The following is an 11,756-nucleotide window of genomic DNA, read 5'->3' as shown; positions in this document are numbered from 1 at the left end:
TGCAAGTATAAGGACTTTATGACTTGCAAACCATCAAATTTTAATGGGAAAAAAGATCCGATTAGAGTTATGGACTGGATTTCTAAGATGGAGTTAGCCTTTATAACATGTGGTTGCAAGCGCAAGTTTTAGACCACTTATGTTGTACGTCATTTTAGGGGCGAAGCTGATCGTTAGCGGAACATGTTAGGAAAGATCATAAGCCCCAACGAGCCACTACAACTTACATGGCCATAATTTTTTGTACACTTTAAATAGAAGTTTTGCTCAGTCTTAAACGTGTTCGAACTAGAGAAATAGTTTCCTAAATTAAAGAAGGGAAACATGTTCATTAATGAGTACACCAATGCCTACATAAAAAAGGGAGTTCTCTTAATGCATCGTACTCGACGAGCTAATAAAAGTCTATAAGTAGGCCAAGGGACTACCATATGAGTACATTATGCCAGTACGACACACACCTACTCTTGAGGCATCCATTTAGGTCGCCAACTCTATCGAAGACATGATCAAGGAAAGAACCGCAGACAAGGATAAAGTTGGCGAGAAGAGGAAGGGTGAAGGATTATCAAAATCTGACAAGAAGAGTAAATTCTCAAAGTCTAGCACCTATGACAAGAAGTTTCGGGGTAACAATGAAGCTAGGTGGTGTGGGAAGTATAAGAAGAAGCATTTTGGGAGATGCAATGGAGAAGTGATCTGCTAAAAATGTAGAAGGATTGGTCACAATTCCAAAGATTGTATGTTCAATGATAGGTATGTTATAGATGTAGAGATGAGGGGCATATTTCAAAGGATTTCCCAAAGAAGAAGGAAGTTGCAAAACTCAATATGCTGCCAAAGCCAAAGGCAAGAGCATTTCAGATGACCTTGGAGGCATCAGAAGATGAAGGAGATCACGAGTAGGAGGTTGCTTATCCAGATTTCAAGATATGAATTGGTCATATATTATGTTATGTAGTCTAATATAAGAGGCATGGAGTATGGGGAACTTTAATATTATTGCTATTATTTTCAAGAAGTTATACAATCCCTAATAATGTTATTTAATGTGTTGAGTTGTTGTGTGATTCTTTTTCACAAATGGAATTAAGGATTGCGATGCAATTCTTGGGACGAGTATGAGTATGTGTGAAAGTTAGTAGAGGCCTATACTACCTGAAGCATGGGACTCACATTTGGATCAGGAAAAAGTCACAAGGTTACTAAGGCAATGGTAGTTAAATTCCTTTTGTTTTTTTCGTTGCTACCTTCTTTTCGGTGATGAATAAGAAAAAGAATGTTATTTAGACCTTAGTGGTCATATCGAATCAAGTCCAATTAAAAACAAATCTGCGAAGTAAGTTACTCAGTTCAGAGAACCATGTTCGTTGTAGTGTCTGACTTAGTCAAAATATTGGAGAAGGAGATGGTCGAAGTAATAAATGAAAGAATTATAGACATCATTAGGATTAATCAGCCAGTGGCTATAAATGATACCTGATATGATGTGGTTGTATCACATTAGAATACGAAGGAAAGTATCTTCCGTGCTAGAGTTTGACTTATAAAGACCTGAGTCTAGCCATTGCATCATGTGATGTAAGGTCATTAGGAAATGACCATTCGATTCATTAATATAGCCGAAGTAAAGACTATATCATGTATCGAGAAGGATCAGGAGACTCTGACGAATGTAGAGTTTGTAACTCGAAGGTTAAGACTGAAGGTCCAACAGAGAATAAAGATCAGATGCAAGTTTGAGTACTGCCAGCCGCCAAGAATTCCAAGAGTTTGATACTTATTGGGAAAGACATTGAGTTACGGTTATTGCTTAGGATGGAAAAGACACTCACGGGATCATTATTTGACTTTTTTGCCAATGATTATGGGACATAATCATCCTAAGGGGGAGGTAACTGTAATGACCGCAAATTCGAGCTATACATTTAAAATAAAATAGATAATATTAGTAACTATATCATGGATATAAGGAACACTTAAATTTAAATTCATATGAAGATGTTACGTTTCTTTAAAATTTCACAATCAATCCGACACGGCTGTGCGCATTATAAAAAGTGAATCGGAGATAGGTTGATTATTAGCCTAAGTAATCTAAATGAAAGTCATAGTAATCATAAAAGCGAAATTGTTCATATAGTGAACTTCCAAATCTGACTTCAGATGAGAAAGTTACGATTTTTCAATGTTTCATCGCAACCGTGTTAACATAGAATTTGATATTAAAATCGGTTGATTGTTAGGCAAAACAATCTAAACGAGAGTTGAAGATCTCGTGATTTGGAGCCCTTCGACATAAATATACTAAAGAGAGGGTATCATTTGGAAGAGTTATGATTTTCCCTTAGATTCTAAAATTTTATAGTGAAGCCTTGAGTCGTTAAAGAGATAAAAGTGTTCAGGTCGAAGTTCTACCTGCAAACTATCCGAGCTTTTGTTAGAAATCTTAGTAAGTTAAGCTACACTTATTATGCTTCAAGTGTAACTTATATTTATATTCATAGTCGTTATTATGAATCTATAAATAAGATTTATTAGTGATTCCATATCATAATACTAATTGATCTATTTACGGGGTTGATGTCTAAGCTAGATTTAGTGAGGTGTTTAAAGTGGGCTTTCTAAACAATATACTATGTATACCAAACAGACCCTACCTCCGATATGATCTTACATGGTTTATCATTGTCAACTATAGATCAATAGTCATTGGGATTATTGTGGAATCTAGTATATTATTATTAAATTCGTAAGAAATATAAGACTAAGGCTTAGTGATAGTTATACCTAGGTCATATTAAAGGAAAAACTATGATGTTAGGCGAAGCTTTGCCCAAATCACCAGTCATCCATTTTTTAACAAGTGAGTACATAGTTACTTTCATCTTACATATAGAAAGAAAGTATTTAGATAATTAAATGTTATATGTTCTTATATTCTGTTCTTAAGAGGTTTTGTGGTGGATGAAATAATATAAGACGATTTCTATATGATTTAAACCGTATATGTATTTCCCTAATTATAATACATTGGGTAGTAAAGGGTAACAAGAGAGGAAAATGATGATAACATGAGTTTTATAGTACGTTGAGAGATGAAAAAGATGATAGGATGCCACAAATTTAATAGTACTATTGTACTAACGATGAAGTCATCTGATGAAGTATAAATGATGAACACAGATTATTATAGACGGCCAAGTGAAACACAAGTAGGTTCACAACCTGTAGGTGATGAACTATGTGTTCCTGTGATGAACTCTATATCTTACAAATATATATTGCGGAAGAATCCCCAAAGAAGTACTATCTACTTGGTGTTCATGATGATTCTTAGGATATGTCCTTAGAGATATATATAGAAAAATGAGGATGGGTAATCGTGTTAAATGTTTGATTTAAAATATATAATTAAACAAACTAATTATATTATTGTAGGTTGAAAACCCTATGTACTCATCAAGTTCCCAAACCTGACCCACTCAATTTTTTATATCTCAGGTAGCAATATAAAGGTACATGGATAGTGATGTTTGGATTTGATGAAAGATTCGAGGATATGTAGATCTTTTGCTTTAATAAAAGATGAAATTGTTTCTTTGAAAATACTTTTTATGGGAAAAATTCCGCATTTATAAAGAATACTCTATTTTAAAATAAGTGTAAAGAAAAGGTATTTTCGGCACGAGAAAATGGGGATGTCACGTATAGTTTCCAAGGTTATTAATTGTTTTTGTAATATTTCTAATAATAGCAGGGTCTTTATGAGCTGGCCTCATGATCCAAATAGCATAAGGAAATGGAGATAAATACATTTTTAATTTATTAAGGAATGAATAAATTAATTAGAAATTATGTTGGTAATAAATTAAGAGGTTTTAATTAATTAAAGGGCTTGGATATTAATTAATCAATGAGATTAATTGGAATATTCCAAAAGCTCCTAAATATGTAGAGGTGGACAGTTTTGGTGTATACAAAGATAAAGATATGGTTGGTTTGAATCAAATAAGGATTTACCATACATTTTAAATCCTTTTAGGTTTCCATCTACAACCTATAAATAGACTGCTAGAGGGTAAACCCTGGAGCTGCTTGTTCCCTCCCAAAAAACTGTTCATACTCTCTCTCTCTCTCTCAATGATTTCTCAACCTCTCTCTTAAGGGTTGGAGAATTTCATATAGACCTTCATTTAAGGTTTCATCATTTTGCTTTTGGTGTTGTGGGTATGATTCCATTAGAGGGGTGCTATGTTGGATCCTTCATCCATAGTAACGAATTAACAGTCATAAGATCACAATCAAGTAATAAAGAGGTTAGTACTTCTTTTTTTTTTGTTGATTTTTAAAGCATGCTGTCATAATTAGTAAAACCTAGATTTTAGCATGCATGTGCATTTTGGGAAATCTCTTAATTGTTTCCTCTTCCTTAGATAATGTATTTAATTTTAATAATCCTCAATAGTGGTATCAGAGACTAATTGGTTTCAATTAATATCACAAACTTTGTAAAAATTGAAAAAACAAAAGTTGTTAATTGCAGTCGGAACGTGGTCACCAGTTGGCCATGGCGTGACGAGCAGATTTTCAGGATTTCGGGATTTTGACTAATTTCAAAAATATGGGGATAAGCCTCTTGTTTAAAACGTTATTTTAATTGTTTAAATATTAATATTTTAATTTTGTAATTAATTTGAAATATTAATTTATTGGAATTTAATTTTGAATATTTAATTAATTAAATTTGAATATTATTTAAACTTGAATTAAAATTTGAATATTTATCTTGAACTTTATTTAATAAGAGAATTAAATTAGAAAGACAAGATTATAAATGTAAAAGGTTTAAATTTATTATATTGTATAATCTACTATACGTATAATAATTATATCACATGTGTCCTCACATGTTAATAAAAACATAATCGTCGAATCAAGACTAGGCTCATCCACTCTAATTCTCTAAGAACGGTTTAATGAGTTATCTATGATTCCTAATGAGGTTGGTTTTTAAAATGATTTGTGCTTACCACTCGTTCGACTTTTTATATCTTAAGAGTAGAGTTAGCGAAAGGGTTCGATTGGAGTTTGTTTCAAGATCAAAAGTAATAAAACATAATTCTTGATATATATATATATATATATATATATATATATATATATATATATATATATATATATATATATATATATAACTTGAGTCATGTGCTACGCTTGTAAATGCACATTTTTTTATATTATGATGATAGAGTATGCGTGTCTAACCGACATGTAATTACGAGAATATACGTTATGTTGGGGGTTAGAAATGGCATCGATCAAGTCCTTGTGCGATGGCCTGGAGTGCCACAATCGAATGCCTGGTCCTGGAGGGCTGAATGTGTTATATGGGTAAGGTTGCGCCCTTTCTAACACCAATTGGTTTTAGATCAACCGGCAGCACTAATGCTCAATAAGTGGTATTAGAGCCAGTGGCGAGGGTTCGATTTTCTCAAGGAGCAATTTCTGAGGGGGATTGTTGAGGGTCAGAAATGGCATCGACCAAGTCCTCTCACGATAGCCTGGAGTGCCGCAATCGAATGCCTGTTCTTAGAGGGCTGAATACGCTATATGGGTAATGTTGCACCCTTTCAAATACCAATTGGTTTTAGATCAACCGGTAGCGCTGATGCTCAACAAGTTAAAATGGAAATCACTTAGGAAATTATTTTGTTGATGGAGTGTCCGTGGTTAACCGACAAGTCAATGTGAGCATAATTTTGCATCAAGGATCAAGCGTTTTTTCATGGTTGATTTTGTTGGGTTTTCTATGCATCTTTACACTAGTTATTGCAATGAAAGCATTCAATAATATATTTAAGTGTACATGCAACCTAGGATTCTAAGTTTTACTATTATAGCAATATACTTTAAAAACTAGCTTATCAAACTATAAGAAGGGGATTCGAATATATACCTTAGACAAAACTGATTTCTCTTTCTTGATGCTTGATTTCTTGATCTCTTGTTGTTTCTTAGAAGAATAGTGCCTAGAATACTGTAGCTCTAATGTGTCACACCCAAAGCCAAGAACCCTAGAAACTAAGAAGAGAGGCTATAGAGAGAGGGGGGGGGGGGGGGACGGATTCTTCAGCCTTCCAGGAGGTTAGGGTTTGACAAAAATATAAGCTCCCTAATGCCTCTTTGTATAGTTGAGCAGGTGACGTGATACCCCCGATTTCAATAAGTTAAATATTAGATTTAATCCTCATTTAAATCACTACTTTATTTGACGAATGGAACAATTCTGGAATCCTTCAAGGAGGCTCCCAATACTGTCCACCTCATGGGGGTTCTAGAATATCCCATTTGTTTAACTATTGAACAGTTAACATTCAGTCATATACCTCCAATTAATCCATAATTAATTCCAAATTAATTTTAATTAATTTCAACTAGTTTCTAATTAATTTAATAAATTAATAAACCTTTTCCTCAATCTCCTAAAACCATTTCTAGCTATTCTTGTTCTTGAGGAAAACCCAAAAAAGACTTTGTTATTATTCATGAAGTTACACCATTTAGTTATGACATTGGACACCTATTTCCAACAATCTCACACTTGGACAATTCATCAACTACTATTTGTCAGATAGACTTTGAATAACCAACAAAGTGTGTCTTCTACAACAATTGTCGAACTCTGATCTTATTAAGAATTCACCCTTAGATAAGTGACCAATTATCTCTTTGTATCTTTCTAGATATCATTAGGGACCTATTCATGAATTATGAACCAACCTAATAATCTATGAGTTGATTCTTGATCTTCTGATTTATGACAATTAAATCATACTACAAATCGAACACATCAATCAAGTCCTGGCTAGGCCTAGCAGATGTATATCATCATCAAATCACCGAAGGGCCCACAATATCGCCTTTCCATGTATGGAAAAGGAAACAAATAAACTTTGACTACACAACTTTTGTCTACAAGCTAGATTATGCATAGACCTACTCGTTATGACTACCATTTACGAATAGCGTTAGAAAAAGACTAAAACATAACTAACTTATACCCAAAGAGCTCAAATGTCTCATTGTTTTAGGAATAAATGATATTATCATCTCAGAATTGCTCGTGATTGAATCTATGAAGCAATCTTTCTGAGCGTGGGTTTCACCAATACTTAAATCTCTATTAAGCACTCATGAATGTTATGCGTAATCTTCATGCTACGTTTAATCTTTATAGATAATCTACTAACACTTCACGACAATATAAATTAATCGTAAATGGTAACACACTTGAATATAAATAAATCTCCATTATTTAATAATTATAACAATTAAAAATTTTATTATGACTATTCTACTTGTCTGAAGTGGATAACCCATACTAAATGCAAACTCATATATCGATGTGTGCCTAACTACCATATTATTTTTATTATTATTTACACATTAACTATTAAAAAAATTAGTATTATTTAAATTAGGTAGTTATAAGATGTGATGTCTAACGACCATATTATTCCTATTATTATTTACAGTTAACTATTTAAAAAATGGTTTGCCCATTTGTGTACTTTACTCTATCATGTGATTTATTCACATGCACATGTCAATGCCAATGGACCATCTCTTTCTCCCTCTTCCCAATGCATACCGATTTTATTTATGTCAAACTTAAATAATTATACTCTCAAACTTTAAACAAAATTTAAAAATATCAACTTATATCTTAAAGATGCTGAAAAACTAGGGTTGTTCACTATTCGGATAAAACCGAATTATTTAATTGGACAAATTGGATTGAACTATTTAATTCGGATATTCGGATTTTTGGATTGGTTTTCAACAAAACCGAATTTTTATTTTGCATTTTGGATTGGTTTGGTTTATAAAATAAGAATCGAATAGTCCAAAAAAACCGAATAACCTTTAATAATTTATTTATTTATAATATATATCTATAGTTATTTATTAATTTTGTAATTTATTTTTTCAAATAGTTTCAAAACGTTTCACCCGATAAATAAACATTAATATGCATTTTCTCTCAAAAGTTTTTTATCTACAAAATACTTAAGTATAATATATATCTTCTTAGTAGTTGTTTATAAATTTCAAATGACAAATAAATAATTTGTTTTTGCTTCTTGTGTAAAGTTAGGTAATGTTATAATTATACATCGTTTTAAAATGTTTTAGTTTTTTAAAACCGAATTATAAAAACCGATCCAACCGAATTGTAATTAGATCGGATCGGATCGGATTTGAATTTAGTTTGAACTATTCAGATCCATGTTTTGAAAACCACAATCAATTTGGATTCATTTGATTGGATCGGATCAAACCGATCCATCCAAACGAACACCCCTATGAAAAACCATTAATCGATAAATGGCAAAGGGCAATTTACATGTCAAAAATGAGATAAAAAGAAGAAAAAAAATTAATGGGGGTCAAAGATGACTTAGAATGGCTTTTAACATTTCCTCTAAATTTTATAACTAATTAATATATTAAACTGATTTATAAAAAGTTGATTATTTAATCAAAATAAAAAAATTTATGATGTAAACTTCTTAATAAACCTGATGTAACTGTCGTATTAATTTATTTGATTTGTTGAATTCATATATAAGAAAGTATCGTTTTACTTTTAAGTAGTATACCAAACTTGTCACCTTCATTGTTTTTATATCAAGTCATCTTATCGATTGACTTTATTTTCAAACGAAATTTAACATAAAATTGAGTGAATATAAGTTTATTTTTAAAATACGGTAAATATGTATTCAGACATTATCAACTTGTATTGAACAGAAATGAAATAAGAGATGAGATCTTAATTTCTCAGATTAAGAAATGATTATATATATATATATATATATATATATATATATATATATATATATATATATATATATATATATAGAGAGAGAGAGAGAGAGAGAGAGAGAGAGAGAGAGAGAGAGAGAGAGAGAGAGAGAGAGAGTCAAGATCAAATAAAAAGGAAATTTTTGGTAAGAAGGAAAGAAGTTTTTTTTTCTACATATTCTTTTCGCGAATAAACAAAATTAATCATTAGATGATTCATTTGTAAGATGATTCACAAGAAAAAATTCTCAAAAAAACATCTCGATGATTCATTTATACAATGATTTTGTTGTTATTCACTAAAATTATCATAAAAATGAATTTTTTCTTAATTTACTTAAAAATGAATCATAAAGATGTTTTTTTGAGAATTTTTTCTTGTGAATCATATTACAAATGAATCATCTGGTGATTTATTTATTTTGTTCGTCTAAAAAATATGTAGAAAAAAAACTTTTTACCTTCCTACCAAAAAACATTTCTTACCGGATCTATATCATATAGAGAGTCAAGATCAAACATTATATATATATATATATATATATATATATATATATATATATATATATATATATATATATATATATAGAGAGAGAGAGAGAGAGAGAGAGAGTCAAGATCAAATAAGAAGGAAATTTTTGGTAGGAAGGTAAGAAGTTTTTTTTCTACATATTTTTTTCACGAACGAACAAAATGAATCATTAGATGATTCATTTGTAAGATGATTTACAAGAAAAAATTCTCAAAAAAACATCTCGATGATTCATTTATATAATGATTTTGTTGTTATTCACTAAAATTGTCATAAAAGTGATTTTTTTTTAATTTACTTAAAAATGAATCATAAAAATGTTTTTTTGAGAATTTTTTCTTGTGAATCATCTTGCAAATGAATCATCTAGTGATTCATTTTTTTTTGTTCGTCAAAAAAATATGTAGAAAAAAACTTCTTACCTTCCTACCAAAAAAAAAATTCTTACCGGATCTATATTCTATATATATATATATATATACACACACACATACTTGTTACAGTACGCCTTTGAACTAACATACATCTAACCAACTCATAATATATGATAATGTCAACTGACTCAATGTTAAATTACATTAATAACCCTAATATCTCCCCTCAAGATGACCGTTAAAAAATGATTTTTAAGGACATCTTGGACATTAAAGATAAGAGCTTGGCACGTGGTAATGGTTTAGTAAATATGTCTGCAAGTTGGGATTGAGTTTGTATGGGAAGAAGCTAGATAGTCTTGTCAATCATTTTATCTCTAATAAAATGGCAGTCAACTTCTACATGCTTTGTCCTTTCGTGAAACGTAGGATTAGATGCCAAGTATATTGCTGACTCATTATCACAAAATATTAGATTTGGTTCATTTTGTTTTACTCCAAAACTCACTTAATAAGTGTCTTAACCACATTAATTCACATGTGACACCTGCAATAGCCCTCTATTCCGTCTCAGTTGAGGACCTTGAAACAGTTTTATGCTTTTTAGACTTCCAAGAAATGAGTGATTCTCCAATAAAGACACAGAAACTAGTAACTGATCTTCTTGTTGCTTTGCACCCTGCCCATTCAGCATCACTAAAAGCTCTCAATTGTAATGAACTGTTTGCAGAAAAAAAAAATAAGCCTTGACCTGGATTTGACTTTATAAGTCGAAGAAGATGAGTTACAACATGTACATGATGTGTTCTAGGCTTATTTAGAAATTGGCTTAATCTGGGTAATGCATAAGTAATATCGGGTCTGGTTATTGCCAAGTATAAGAGATGATCAATGAGTCTTCTATATTGAAATTCATCTGGTAAGAAATCACCTTCAAAATCAGATAGCTTGTACTTCGGATCCATAGCTTGTTGGGTTGGTTTTGCAGCTAATAAACCCATATCTTCTACAAGTTTAAGAACATATTGCCTTTGTGATATAAAGATACCACTTTTGTTTCTAGCAATTTCAAGACCCAAAAAATGCCTTAAATTTCCCAAATCTTTCACCTTGAATCTTACACTTAAAGCCTTTTTAACTAATTGTATGGTATCAGTAGAAGCACCTATGATAACTATGTCATCTACATAAACAAGTAGAGCAACATATGAAGAACCACTTCCTTTGAAAAATAAAGAGTAATCTGACTTGAATTGTGTGAAACCTAAAGTGATTAAGAAACTTGAAAATTTTGAGTACCATTGCCTAGAAGTTTGTCTTAATATAGATAATGATTTTTGAAGCTCACAAACCATTGGAGAAGACCCAAAAGAGGAAGGAAAATTACCAGAATACCCTTGGGGTAATTGTATATATACCTCCTCCTCTAAATGTCCATTGAGAAATGCATTGTTTACATCTAGCTGAAGAAGAGGCCACTTGCTTTGGGCTGCTAAGGCTAAGAGTAATCTGACTGTAACAAGCTTAGACACTAGTGAATAAGTATCTAGAAAGTCTACCTCTTCTTGTTGATTAAACCCTTTTGTCACCAACCGGGCTTTAAACCTATCCACTGTTCCATCATCCTTTCTTTTAAACTTGTACACTTATTTGCAACCTAATGGTTTTCTATCTTTTGGAAGAGGAACAATAATCCATGTATTGTTTGACTCCAAGGCCCACAATTCATCGTTCATGGCTTGTTGCCATTCAACCATTTTAATACATTCATTGTAGTTTCTTGGTTTTTCTTGTGCAAATATAGATAAAGTGTAAGCTCTACAAGTAGAACTAAGGTTATCATAATCAATGACTTTAGATAACGGATATCTACAATCATTAAGTTTGGAAGAAGAAGCATCAAACAAGCATTGATCTTGATGAGATTGCAGTGATAATCCTTCAAATATGATGGTTTGTTTCTAGGCCGATGTGGTCTA

The sequence above is a fragment of the Lactuca saligna genome, chromosome 7 (genome assembly GCF_052625555.1).
Source record: "Lactuca saligna cultivar CGN05327 chromosome 7, ASM5262555v1, whole genome shotgun sequence".
Lineage (NCBI taxonomy): Eukaryota > Viridiplantae > Streptophyta > Magnoliopsida > Asterales > Asteraceae > Lactuca > Lactuca saligna.
Note: the sequence above shows the minus strand (reverse complement) of the source record.